The sequence below is a fragment of the Arachis stenosperma genome, chromosome 9, assembly GCF_014773155.1.
Source record: "Arachis stenosperma cultivar V10309 chromosome 9, arast.V10309.gnm1.PFL2, whole genome shotgun sequence".
NCBI lineage: Eukaryota > Viridiplantae > Streptophyta > Magnoliopsida > Fabales > Fabaceae > Arachis > Arachis stenosperma.
In genome coordinates, this window is record NC_080385.1 from 1,128,941 (window position 1) to 1,142,640 (window position 13,700).

The 13,700-nt window shown below is 35.0% G+C and overlaps 1 long non-coding RNA gene across 2 annotated transcripts; it reads left to right on the top strand.

Moving 5' to 3' along the window:
- The first annotated feature begins 1,095 nt into the window (after positions 1-1,095).
- LOC130951316 (uncharacterized) lies at positions 1,096-8,523 on the top strand. 2 transcript variants are annotated; one of them, XR_009073920.1, is made up of 8 exons: positions 1,096-1,936; positions 2,009-2,119; positions 2,199-2,260; positions 2,374-2,488; positions 3,785-3,845; positions 3,926-4,001; positions 4,801-4,841; positions 5,912-8,523. It is a non-coding gene; the product is annotated as an uncharacterized LOC130951316 (long non-coding RNA). The 2 variants fall into 2 exon arrangements; XR_009073919.1 differs by having other exon boundaries at positions 4,801-8,523.
- Positions 8,524-13,700: the final 5,177 nt, after the last annotated feature.

The following is a 13,700-nucleotide window of genomic DNA, read 5'->3' on the forward strand; positions in this document are numbered from 1 at the left end:
GATCCCCCACGAGCCGCCATCGCAAGTCAGCGACGAAGAGAAATAGAGAGCCGCGAGGAGGAGTGGGTCGCGCCACCCAGTCGTCGTCGTCCTCGCCGCGCCGCCGTCAGCCATGGGCGAAGCATAAGAGAGTGTGCAAAAAGAGAGAGAGACCGACGGGAAAGCATGCGCGCGGGAAAGGAGAAGCCAGTTCTGTTATCGTCGCCGCAGAGAACGCCCACCACCACTGCACCACGCCTCGCTGTCGCCGCAGATTGTGCCACGGCTGGGGTTTGTCCCCGTAGTCAACTGGGTCGCCAGGAGAAGCAGAACAAAATAGAGGGAAACACGAAGGAGGATGACGAAGGCCACCATCGCTGCTATTGCCGTCGCTGGGCTCGTCGGATGCCGCCGTGACCACCACTGAACTCTACGCTGCCGTTAGTCACTGATAGAGGTATCTTTGCCGCCTCTATTTTGTCCTTCCCTTCCTTAAACTTGTTCTACTTCCACGTTTACTCTAATATTATCCTATTTTCTGTTACAATTAGGTTGAATATTGACGCTAGTGTTGCCGCGGGACTGCTGAAGCTGCTGTTAGTTCTGATTCTGTTATCTTGGTATTGGTATGATCTTTCCCTTAGGTTTGGTCCATTTGTATATTCTATTTTGTGTAAGACTTAGAACTTTTGAAAAGTCTTATTATGATCAAGTCTCAAATCATATAGTTATTTATAGTCTTAATTTCACAAAATTATTTTATTAAAGATAATTAAAGCAAGTTTTGATTTATTGAATTTGAGATGAGTTATGATTATTATCCAATTTTACAATTATTGGAATAAATAAATAATATTTTAAATATTAATACTACTGTTTTGAAAAATAGAAAAATTAATTATACTATTTAATATTTTTAGATTTGAATCTTATTGATAATAATTTGTAAAATTGAAGAATAAATAGTATTTTCTATATATAATTAGTGTTGGACTTAGTTTGGGTTTCAATTATCATATTGTTCCTATTTTATTTGAAATTACTAAAATGCCCCTAACCCTAATTTTTTAAAATAAAACCCTAACCCTGAAACCCCCAATGACCCGGTTCCCTTTTTCCCCACACCCAGCAGCAGCCGAAATCCCTCCCCCCCAAACCAAAAAATCAGCAGCAAACACATACGGTTTCCTTTCTCTTTTCCATGAAAGGTTTCCTTTCTCTTCTCCATGAAAGGAAAGAAGCCGAAACAGAAAAACGGAGAGGAGGGGGAAGAAACGCGCCGGCCAGGGGAGGAGGGCTTCTGAGAGAGCTGAGGGGAAGAGAGGGAGCTTCACCCGCGCCGTCATCCAGCCGTCGTCCGGTCCGTCTTCACCGGCGTCCCACTGCCGTCGCTGGGGAGACCGCACGCCTTCGAGGTTCCTGCCACCGCCTTGGAGTCCGCCGTCAGGTCGAGTCGAAGGAAGAGAGAGGATCGGGGTCAGCGTCGCGACCAGAGGGGAGATCTGAGAGAGAAGGAAGAGGAGGCCGTGCTCCCGCCACCGTCCGCCGCGTCTTGCCTGCGCCGTCATTCACGCGCGTCGCCGCCGTCAGGAGCAGAACCACGAAAGGGAGGGGAAGAACGCCGTTGAGAGGGGAACCGTGAGCTGCGAGCCACGGACTGAGAAGAAGCTCCACCGTCGTTGCAGCTGGAGGAGTTCCGTGCGTCGCCTCCGAGGGTTGCCGCTGGTGGGGAGAAGACGCAGTCGCCTCACGCTGCTGCCACCATCTGAGCTCGCTGCTGCCGCTGATGATGGTAAGCCTAAACCGCCGCCGGAAAAGGGTTCAGGCCGCCGCAGAGGTCGCTGTCGGAGTAGGAAGCTGCGTCTCTGTGATTCTGACTGCCGGGACTGGTTCTGTGACTTCCGGGACCACCGCCGGAGCTTCTGGCTGTTTCTGCCATCGCCGGAAATTTCTGCCGGTAAGGGTCTTGTTATTAGCCTCTGTCCTTTTCAATTCCGAGAATACTATAGTCACTGCATGTTGGTTTCAGTTGTCGTGATCGGAATTCGTCGCCGCTGCCGCTTGAGGTGGCTGCCGGGCTACTGACGAGCCGGCTCGGAGACCACCGCTGTTTCGTTTCAGCCATTCTCCCTCTGTCTTGGTAAGCGTTTTGGTTCGAGAAGCCTTTTGTCGCTGTTCTGATAATTTAGGCTGAGGTGTTGTGGCGTTATCTGTCGCAGGGTTGTGTATCGATGCCTGCGTGTCGTGCTCGGGTTCGCGACTGCTTCGTTTCGCTAGTTCGGTAAGTAATCTATGTTTTGAAAAGCCTCTCGTTAGTATTCGTTTGTGTTTGGTTAAAGAATATGTGTTTTGGTAACGTGGAGTCGAGTCCTGATTGTTATATGTTGCGATTAGAGTTGTTGTGGTTGCTGCGAAGGTGGCTTAGAGCTGAGGTTGCGGTTGTCGGTGATTTCGGGTTGAGAGAGAGGATTCCTGTGACTCGTTTGGTTTATGTGTTCGACAAGTTGAGGTAGGAGCTTTTTATACAAACTGATTTATTTTAAATTGGAAATGGTTATAAATAGATATGCTGTTTGAAATGCATTTTTGGTGGTTATGCAAGTCTTATGAATTGTCTGATTTTGTCTTGAATGAATATGGTGGCCTGCTTAATTTAAATAATGTCTACTTTTGATAAATTGGAGATTTCCGGATTGGTTGAGTTGAAATGATTTTGATAATCTGAAAGTTTGAGTTTTGTTTTGTTGGAAACTGTTTTGGTTTTGAGGCTATTGGAAAGAGTTGAGGATTGGTCTAGTTGGGACCCGGAAAGGGTGGCAAAGTCCAAGTTTTACAGGAGATGCTGTCGAAATTTCTATAAAATCCGAGACTTTATTTGAAACGGTATTTTAAGAAGGAACGGATCATGCTTTGAACTGTATTACCGATAAAAGAATTAGATTGAACCCTTTTATTAAGGAAAATTGTTATATTTTGAATGTAAACTATTTTAGAAAAGAATTATGTTTTAAAGTAAATTTAGGGATGAAAAGAATCAAGTTTTGGAATTGATTAAATAAGCAAATTTGAAGGAGTCTTAATGGTGTTCGATTAACTAATTTCACTTTACGACATTTTAGGAAAAGTTTGAAGTATTATCTAGAACTTTGACTTAGTAAAACTGAAACAATTTTCGAGCCCTTGGAAACAGATTTAAGAATGAAACTGAAATTGGTTTTTGGTTTAAATGACTTGGTTTTGGTCTAAGTAAGTTGGTTTTGAAATTGGTTCGGAATAATTGGACACATTACTTGGTTTTGGTTTAAATTCAATTTTATTTATTTAAATCAAGAAGTTAAGGTTTCAGAGGTTTTCAATGCATTTAAGAATAAGTTAGGTTATTCTCCCCTGAAGTTTTGAGACTCCGCTGAGGAATTTTATGACCAAATCTTAGTTTAGAAATAAATGATTTTGAGTCTTTCAAAAGATGATTTTGAATTTGGCATGGTTTTGAGATTGTTTGGAAGTGTTGGAAAGACGTGGAAAGTGGCTCCGTTTTGAAAAGTGATTCTTGGCAAGATGTGAATTGAATACGGTTGTTATTTAAAGGTAAATGGGCCAAGAATGATTTTGAAGTAAGATATTGAGCCTGATTGAAAAAAATATGGTTTAAGTTTTAAACAGACTCCTATTTTAGTATTAAATATGTTTAGAGTCGTCGTAATATCCAAGTTATCAGAGTAGCGCAGCTGATAGCATGACGTTCTGATAATGAGGGTGTTACAAAGTTATTAGCCACTCATCTGCTCATCTTCTCCCATCGCAGAACGCAGGACTAGTACGTCGAGCACGACATCAGCGTCGCTGTCGTAGTGTTTGTAAGTTGGGTGAGTCGTCGTTTAGCCAACACCGGACCAGCATATTCTTTTCCACTGTATTCTCATCTTCTCTTCTTTTGCCAATGCAGGACCATATGAAGATAGGTCCTCTAGCCGCCGCCAAGACAACCACCTCGTTATCGTTAGCTTGCCACCGTGACCTTGGTTAGTCGCCCTGATCTTAATTTGTGTCGTGATTGCATAATGTATAACTGATTTGTTCATTCAATATTCAATTTTTCATAGATAAGTAGTGTTAAATTTTAATCTATGAATTGAAGTCTTGAGATTTTTGTATAATTTTTTTACTTTCATAACTTTGAGACGATGGTTATACTGCAATTTGTGGTATTGAAATCATCCCTGCTGGTATTTATCTAGCCGTAGAAATCTGCGAATTGAATTACTTTTGCATTATTTGTGTATTCTATGAATTGAATCTGCGAGATCATCCCTGCTTGGACTACATTTTGTAGAATTCCAAAAATACTACATTTTGTAATCACGTAGATTTGAGGACTGGACATTTGTTCTTATTAGGCTAGAAAATTGTTTATTTAGGTGTATATACTTCTAAACAGAAATGAAGTGGCCTTCTTTGTGATTCTGTTTTAGGTTAGCTTTGTTTTGGTTTATGATTGGTTTATGGAAGGGAACAAGTTTTTTTTTTTAAAATTTAAAGAAAAAGAAAAAGGTAGTATGAGTATTTTTTTATTATCAAAATTTTTCAACTTTTGTATACTAGATTAAAGAGAAAATAGTTTAAGTAATACTACATTTCTTGCAAGGTTTATTGAAAGGATTCAATAATGTTTTGAAAGGACAAGATAGCAGAAAGTGAAATCTAACTATAATATTGGATCACATTATTGGACTTCTAAAATAATAGTATTATAGAATAATTATTATTTGCTTAATGTTTAACTAATGTTATCTCTATCTGTTGTATTAAATTTTTTTGCAGTTCCTTGAAAAAAACTGAAGGACAAGATTGCTGAGTTTCAGGTTAGTTTATCTAAACTTATCTCTTTTGTTTTAGAATTGTGTTTAGTTCGTTTGTATATAATGTGTCTTAACTCACGCAAATTTAATATATGTATATAAGAAAATGTTATGTCATAATTGTTTATGAGATTTTGTTTTATTAAATATGTTGGATGTTAGAAGTTGCCGTTGCCAATAAGTAAGGTTTGAAATTTTATATTTTGAATTGTAGGTATGAAATTGACTACATACAAGATTAACATTAGATAGAAGCTAATATCATTTTATTTGAAAATTTAAGACCAAAAGCTTAAAATGGATTTGACACAAATGGATACTATCCATTCCTAATTTGATAAGCACTAACAAGACAAACATGGTAGGATTTGACACAAATGAATTTTTATGAGTTACACTATGTCTATATAAAGAGGCAGGATTCAAAATGAAAAATTCTAAAGCCCAATTCTTTGCATACTTAAACCTGGTAAACATTAAAAAGAATAATCCCGCTTGTCAAAAGATCTATCTCTATTAAGTCAAATCTTTCAGCATCAATTTTCTTTCACATTCTATACGGTTTACGGGATATTTTCTCATAGCCGCCGTCTTCCCATGATGATTCCCAACTATTTTTTATAATAAAATATTCTTCCTGTCTTCCGTGGATGATTTTACTTTCACGGCCAACTACCAAAACAATGTGGTTATTCTCTATTCAATTCAGCTGCTCTAGTTGGACCACGGTACATAACAACCTATGTAATAAAATAAAATAAAATTTAGTATCATAAAAATACGAAATAAATTTTATATAAATATTATACTTACAGGTTTTAAACCATTAATTCAGATGTAGCAATGATGTCAATAATTGGTTGAGTCACCAATGTGAAACTTATATTCAGGTTATATAAATAAATATAACATATAAGAATTAAAAAAAAAAAGAAAAAAAAGTAAAAAACATATTACCAGTTAAATTCAATTTATTTTACCATAGTGGATAAAAAATTTTATTAAATTAATAATAATATCTCATTAAATTATATCTTTCTATTGATTATATTTGGTTGCGTACAAATGGACAGATTCTTTCGGTTACACATCCATTGTCCAACGTTCAATAGAGAGCATGACTAACACTCAATGCAAAACCCCCTTTCTCATCAAGTGGACCAAGAGGGAATTCATAGACCAACTCCCGAACTTGAGCTCTCCTTATTTTCTCATATTCTTCATTTCTAAAAAAATTGTTAATCATGTTTTGTGGACAGATGATGATTTCTTCTTGCTAATTGAGTTTATCTCTTAGATTAAAAGTAACCTTTATAAGACCAGCAATCGCTATAGCCCAACAAATATCGAAAAAAAATTATTTAGCATTCAATAAATAATTTAATGAGAAATCAATAAATAATTTATTGAATGCTAAATAATTTTTTAAATTTAGTTATTTGTTGGGCTATGTCGGTTACTGGTCTTATAGAGGCTACTTTTAATCTAAGAAATAAACTCAATGATCAAGAAAAAATCACCATCTCTCCACAAGACATGATTAACAATTTTTTGAGGGATGAAGATTAAGAATATGAGAAAGTAAAGAGAGTTTCGGTTCCGGAGTTGGTATGTGGATTTTCTCTTGGTCCACTTGATGAGATGCGGGGTTTTGCATTAAGTGCACGTCATGCTCTTTATTGGACGTTGGACAATATGGATGTGTAAATAAAAGAAGCTGTCCATTTGTAGGCAGAAAACAACTAAATACAATCAATAAAAAGATATAATTTAATGAGATATAATTATTAATTTAATAGAATTTTCTATTCATTATAGTAAAATAAATTGAGTTTAATTGGTAATATGTTTTTTTATTTTTTTTAATTCTTATATGTTGTATTTATTTATACAGCCTGAATATAAATTTCGCACTTTTCATTATGTAAGAAGTATATGGACACATTGGAGACTCAACCAGTTGTTGCTGACATCATTACTACACTTGAATTTAATGGTTTAAGACCTGAAAGTATAATATTTATATAAAATTTATTTTTTATTTTTATGATATTAAATTTTATTTTATTTTATTACATATGGTGATATGTACTGTGGTCCAGCTAGAGCAGCTGAGGTTATAAGGATAGAGAATAATCACATTGTTTTGGTAGTTGGCCATTGAAGTAAAATCATCCAGGGAAGAAGAGAAGAATATTTTATTATAAAAAATAGTTGAGGATCATTATGGGTAAACGACGACTATGGGAAAATATCCCGTAAACCAGATAGAAATCGTATAGAATGTGAAAGAAAATTGAAGCCGGAAGATTTGACTTAATAGAGATGGATCTTTTGACACGCGGGATGATTTCTTTTAATATTTATGAGGTGTAAGTATGTAAAGAGTTGGACTTTAGAATTTTTTATTTTGAACTTTGTCTCTTTATACAGACATAGTGTAACTCATAAAAATTCAAATCTTATGCACAATATTATTAAAAAAATTCAGCAGCTTGTTGGTGCTCATCAAATTAGGAATTGATAGTGTCCATTTGTGTCAAGTCTATTTTAGACTCTTGGTCCTAAATTTTCAAACAAAATTATATTAGCTTCTATCTAAATTTATTTTTGTATGTAGGTCAATTTCATATTTAAAATTCAAAATATAAAATTCCAAATCTTACTTATTAGCAACGGCAACTTCTAACATCCAACGTATTTAATAAAACAAAATCTCACAAACAATTATAACATTTTTTTATATACATATATTAAATTTGTGTGAGTTAAGACACATTATTTACAAACGAACTAAACATAATTTTAAAATAAAAGAGATAAATTTAGACAAACCAAATTAAAACTCAGCTATCTTGTCCTTAAGTTTTTTTTTTTAAGGAAGTCCAAAAGAGTTTAATACAACAGATAGATAGAGATAACATTAGTCAAAAACATTAAGCAAATAATAATTATTGTATAATACTATTACTTTAGAAGTCCAATACTGTGATCCAATATTATAGGTAGATTTCACTTTCTGCTATCTTGTCCTTTCAAAACATTATTGAATCCTTTCAATAAACTTTGTAAGAAATTTAGTATTAATTAAAGAATTCTCTCTTTAATCTAGTATACAAAAGTTGAAAAATTTTGATAATAAAAAAAATATTCGTACTATTTTTTTTCTTTTTCTTTAAATTTTTTTTTAAAAAAAACTTGTTCCCTTCCATAAACCAAAACAAAACTTGTTCATCTTCTCTTCTTTTGCAAGCTAACGATAACGAGGAGGTGGTTGTCTTGGCGGCGGCTAGAGGACCTATCTTCAGATGGTCCTGCATTGGCAAAAGAAGAGAAGATGAGAACACAGTGGAAAAGAAGATGCTGGTCCTGTGTTGGCTAAACGGCGACTCACCTAGCTTACAAACGCCAATGTCGTGCTGGTCGTGCGTTCTGCGATGGGAGAAGATGAGTGGCTACTAACTCCAACCTGCGACGGCAACTCACCCAACTCACGGTGGCTACCATGGCAACAACGAGGTGATGGTCCTGGCGCGGGCGACGGAGTAGCGGCTCCAGCTGAGAATATGATGGTTTCCTAAACCGAGAATATGTGCAAATGGGATAAGTAGATAATTGAACCCTAATTTAATTTGGTAAAGGGTAAACTTGGAATTAGCAATTTTGAATGTGGGTATTTTGGACAGAATTGTAGTCATTTTATATAAAAAAATATTAGAGTTAATAGTTAAATTGGTTCTTGAAAGATAAGTCATTCTTTAAAATTGTCCATAAATGATTTTTTTAATCAAAATAGTTCTCGAATAATTCAAAATCAATCGCGATGGTCCTTTTGTCAATGGATTAATAGATTCTGTTAACCTTTGGCCACGTGGATCGTTAAGTTGCTAACAATGACATTAAAACGATGCCGTTTTGATTATTATAAGTCCTTGGCTCAAATACGACGTCGTTTAGTATTTAGTGGAGCTTCATCTCCTTCCATTTACAGCTTCACTCAGTCACTCTCTATTCTTTAACCACTCAAAGAACGAAGAAAGAAGGCGACGAAGCTCCGGTCAAAGGGAAGAAGACGGTGCTATCATCGGCGACGCAGTGAGTAGTGCGATTGCGTTCGTTGTGCGTGAAAGGCTACCATCGCACCGTCGTGGAAGGCACTATCATCTGCGAGAGAGATAATCAATGTTTCCTTCAAATGGGTTTCAAGTTGGTTTTTTTTTTGCTAGTGCCTAGTGGTAATGTTAGGGTTTTGATTGATTCTCTTTTTTATTTGGTTAATTTGTTACAAGTTGATTAAAAATTGTGTGCTCTGTTTTCGATTTTTTTTGCTTTGTTATTCGTTTTTTTTTTTAAATCCAAGTGCCGATAGATTGCATTGTGATGACCAAACAAATAATACTACTACCATGATTAATTGGCTATGTTGGTTAATTTTAATCCATGGATATGTGGAGTAATTTGATCAATTTGGCTATGCTCATCAAGTATAAAGCTTTTGTACAAGTTTAGGGAAACAAATCAATTATCATAAATAATGCATGTGGGTAATACTAATTTATCAAGAAACATGATTTTAGCCGATGACAACACCTCTGCCCTTCCAATGATCGTTGATTCTTCGCCTTCTCTCTCTGTTTGTCTTGACTGGGAGGAGAAGACCGAGCCTGGGACGCCCAAGCAACGGTGGCCTAGAGACTGAGCCGCTTAAGCGCAGTCACAGTCGGTGAAGCGTTGCCGATGAAGGGGTGCCTCTGCTGTTTCTACGATCATCGATTCTTCCTCTTCTTTGTGTTTGTTTCGTCTGTTTTGAGGGAAGAGTAATGGGGCTGAGGAAGTAAGAAACGACATCATTTTAAGCATAACCCACTGTTACCACAAACGGTGTCGTTTCACTTAACGCTACACGTGAAACAACGTTAATGGAATGGGTTAAACAGTTAACGGAAGGACAAATGCGACTTATGTTAAATCTTTCAGTGACTAATTTGATTAAAAAAATCATTCTGAGATGAAAATGACAATCGCGTGATATTTCAAGGACCAATTTGACAATTAACCCAAAAATATTAATTCAGACCGGTTTATTCGGTCTAACTTGGACAAAATTAATATGGTTTAACTAAGAGAAAGTATGAGGAACCAATGTAATTAGTGTACAATGTATACCATAGAATTATTTTTGAAATCAATATTAAATGATAATTAAATTAATTAATTGCAAAATTATTTTCAATTTTAAATACAAAGCAAATAAGGATTCTAAAAAGTTACGAACACCTCCAACCGGTCTTCCTCTCCTCCTCTCTCTCCCTCTCCATCCTCTCTCATCGGTGCCGCTAAAATCGACGGGATCGCCGGCGGGAGAAGCGCTTCACTGAAGACCAAGTTGTACCCTAACCTCAGCGAGGAGCTTTCGAAGAGTGAGACGAACTCGTATGCGATGCGGTTCCCGAGACCAGACTTGATGAATCCCTTAAGAAGCCAACCTCCGTGTAAGAAGCCAACCTCTGTGTAAGAAGCCACTCTCCCTCTCTTTCTTCACTCTCTCTCTCTCTTGGAGCAAGTTGTGGTAAAAGAAGGATCATCATCATCAAGTACAAGTAGTAGTATCATAACAACTAAGAAGACACCCTTAAAAGAAAAAGATAATAATAAACACCAAGCGGCAGCAGCAGCATCACAATTCTCATACACATCTTTGTATAATTCATTATCGTCGGCGGCAACAACTACTTTCAAAAAATCAAGAATATCATACTCGTCATTATTAAACCAACAAGACTTTGTAGAGGAAAGTTCATGAATTTCTCCACTTTTTTAAGACCTTCAATGCTTCGTTAGAATAATTCTATCTCACCACTTTTTCATCTACAAGCTTGGCGAAGAAGAAAGCGAGGCAGACAAGCCACGGGATCGGGTCGCCAAAGTCTGAGAACGCCGCAGCGAATGGAAGGGTTTTAGTGAGGATGGAGACGCCGAGTCCGAGGATGGCGGGTTGGCACGAAACGACGATAGGCATGATGGCGGCGACAGTTGCGTCAACGGAAAAGCGATCAGAAGATCGATGCTGGATGTGCAAAGGGATGCTGGGAGACAGTATGCAGCGGAAGTTTTATGTATGCATGTAGATGTTTATTTTTCATGTAAATGAGATGTTTATTCTCAATGTAAATGAGATATTTTATTGTATTTAATGGTCAATTTAAGATGGTCATTTTAGTAGGTATGCGGATGGTTATTTTAATTTTTATGTAAATGATTATTTTGACTGGATTGAGTTTAGTTATATATAATTAAAATATGTTGGATGTTCAATTCATTAAGGTAGCGTTTGGTGGAGAGACAGAGACAGAAAGACTGATACTGAGAGACAGAGACTAAGAGACAGTATTCTGTTTGGTGTAAAATGGGAGACAGAAATTAAAACAAGAATGAAACTCTAATTTAATTTGCACAAAGGGTAAAATTGAAATTAATTAATTGAAATGAAAGTATTTTAGGTATAAAATGTTATTAAAGTTTCAGTCTCTAACTTTAAAAATTTCAGTCCCCTGTGTCCCTACTTTTTGGAGGTACTGAAATACTGAAATTTTAGAGACAGAGACAGAAATTTTAGTACCAGTCTCTGAACTAACAAACATGATACTGTGTCTCAGTCTCTCAGTCTCTGTCTCAGTACCTCAAAACAAACGCTACCTAAGTATACAGATGATTCTTTTTATTCTATGGGTGAGTGGCATGTGGCAAGTCAAGCAGCGAATCGCCGATTGAAAAAGAAGAGGGTATTGGAGTCAAATGTTTTGGTAAATTAGGATTTTTGAAAAGTTATTTTTTTGAAATAATTAATTGAATTTTTTAAAAATTTGAAATTTAAAATTAGGGGATTTGAAATTTGAAATTTGATGTAAAATAACTGAATAAGAGTTTTTGAATTTAGAATAATCTGTGGAGGAATTTTTATTATTTATCTCTATTGGGTTAAATAACTAGCCCATTGTATATATTGTCAAGATTTCTCATTGGCTCATTAGCGAAATTCTTGATGAAAATGCTCTCTACATTGTTCACTGTGTTATGATTTTGAGTTACGGGCTCTGAAAACATTGTTTAAGTGGCTAAAGCAAGTTACAAATTTCATAAAAAATATTTTTTTGTCGGTTTCATGGTTTAGTTGCTAGATGCAGATGATGATCCTTAGTTGATAAATCTAATGGCTTCTTAAGAATATGTGCTTTTTTTATCCAGAAAACATTGGAGGCAAAAAAACAGGCAGATTAAAGTCCACGTGATGCTTCCAATGAGCCTTAGGTAAATATTACAAGTTTGTTTTTCTTTTTGTTTCTTTTTTTTTACATTTAATTTTTGTATTTTTAGGAATACACGTTGATGCTCTATTCTTGATGATTACTCAAATTTAAAGAAGTTCTCTGCAGTAATTAGTGCGTCCATCATTGATGCAATTAGAATGGAGACTATGGTATTAGAGATTTTTTTGTTTAGTTTGTGTATAATTTTATATTCCATGAATTTTTTCTTCTTTTATTTCCAACTTACCAAGTGACTACAAGGAAGAGTATGTTAAACAACAATGTTGAAAGAATAAAATTAATTTTGAGGGTGTTTGAAAATTTTTAATAAATTAGAGTTTAATAGAATATTTGAGAAAATTTCTTTTCATCAAACGTGTTGTGCAAGATGAGGTTCGTGACCAATTAAACTTCTACCTAACAAAACTGGGTCATTAATCACATATTAGTCATTCGACTCCAATCAAAACAACAATACATAAACAAACTGATATATAGGTAACAATAAATAAATAAACAGTGAATTACTAAATTAGATAACACCTAGACTTTTTTATTTAAAATTGTGAGGAATCTTGTAATATTTAATTTCAATAATTATCCAAAACAAATAAAGAAATTCAGGGTAAATTTTATCATATCAACATTTTTAGTTTTCTTAACAGAATAAACTAAAAATAAGAATAAATTGCACTGAAACCAAGATTTTTTATTAGGATAAAAAATAAATATTTTTTATAAGGATGAAAAGTTAAATTTTATTAAATTCCACTAACATTATTTTTTTTTCTTTTAATATTTAACGAGTTATTTAACAAAAACCTTTCATAAAACAATTCCAAAAGTGACTCTATCATTGCCATTGCAGTCAATTTTTGTGAAGCAAAGCCTAATGACTTGAACTAATTTAGAAAATAGGTTTTATTTATGCATATTTTTTTATTGGTCCAGAACCATAGTGACCATGTGTTCATGTAGATAGTCACCAAAAAAAGAAAATGTGTTCATGTAGATATGGTGATCATATGAAAGAATTATGCTTTAAACGCGGTGGATTATTAACTAATTTACAGCTCACTATCCTGTCGGCTAATCTGAAGCACCTTTTTCAGTCCTTAATTTTTCTTTATGGAATGGGGACATGAGATCTTATTCCCCATGCTATGTAATGACATTCTTAACATTTAATATTTACGTTAATTAATTGTAGATAATGTATAATTGTTTATTTGTTTATATTTACCAGCTCCAACAAATGTAAAATTTACAAAAAATAGTTCAAATTTATTTTATTTAATACTTATTAATTGTTGCAACCTACATAAAGTCAAGGACAAGTCAAAAACTAAAGAAATGTCTTACAAGAAAAAAAAAACGAAGAGGAGGCAAAATGATAATTAATATTATTTATTGTGTTGTGTTATGGAGGTTATGGAGATAATTAGTGTGCTATATAGGTAGAAGAAAATTATAAAAGTTTAGTGGTGATTTTAAACTTTTGATTGTTGTTATTGCAGTTACGTTGGGAATTTTAAAGATCATGATAGTTAATTTG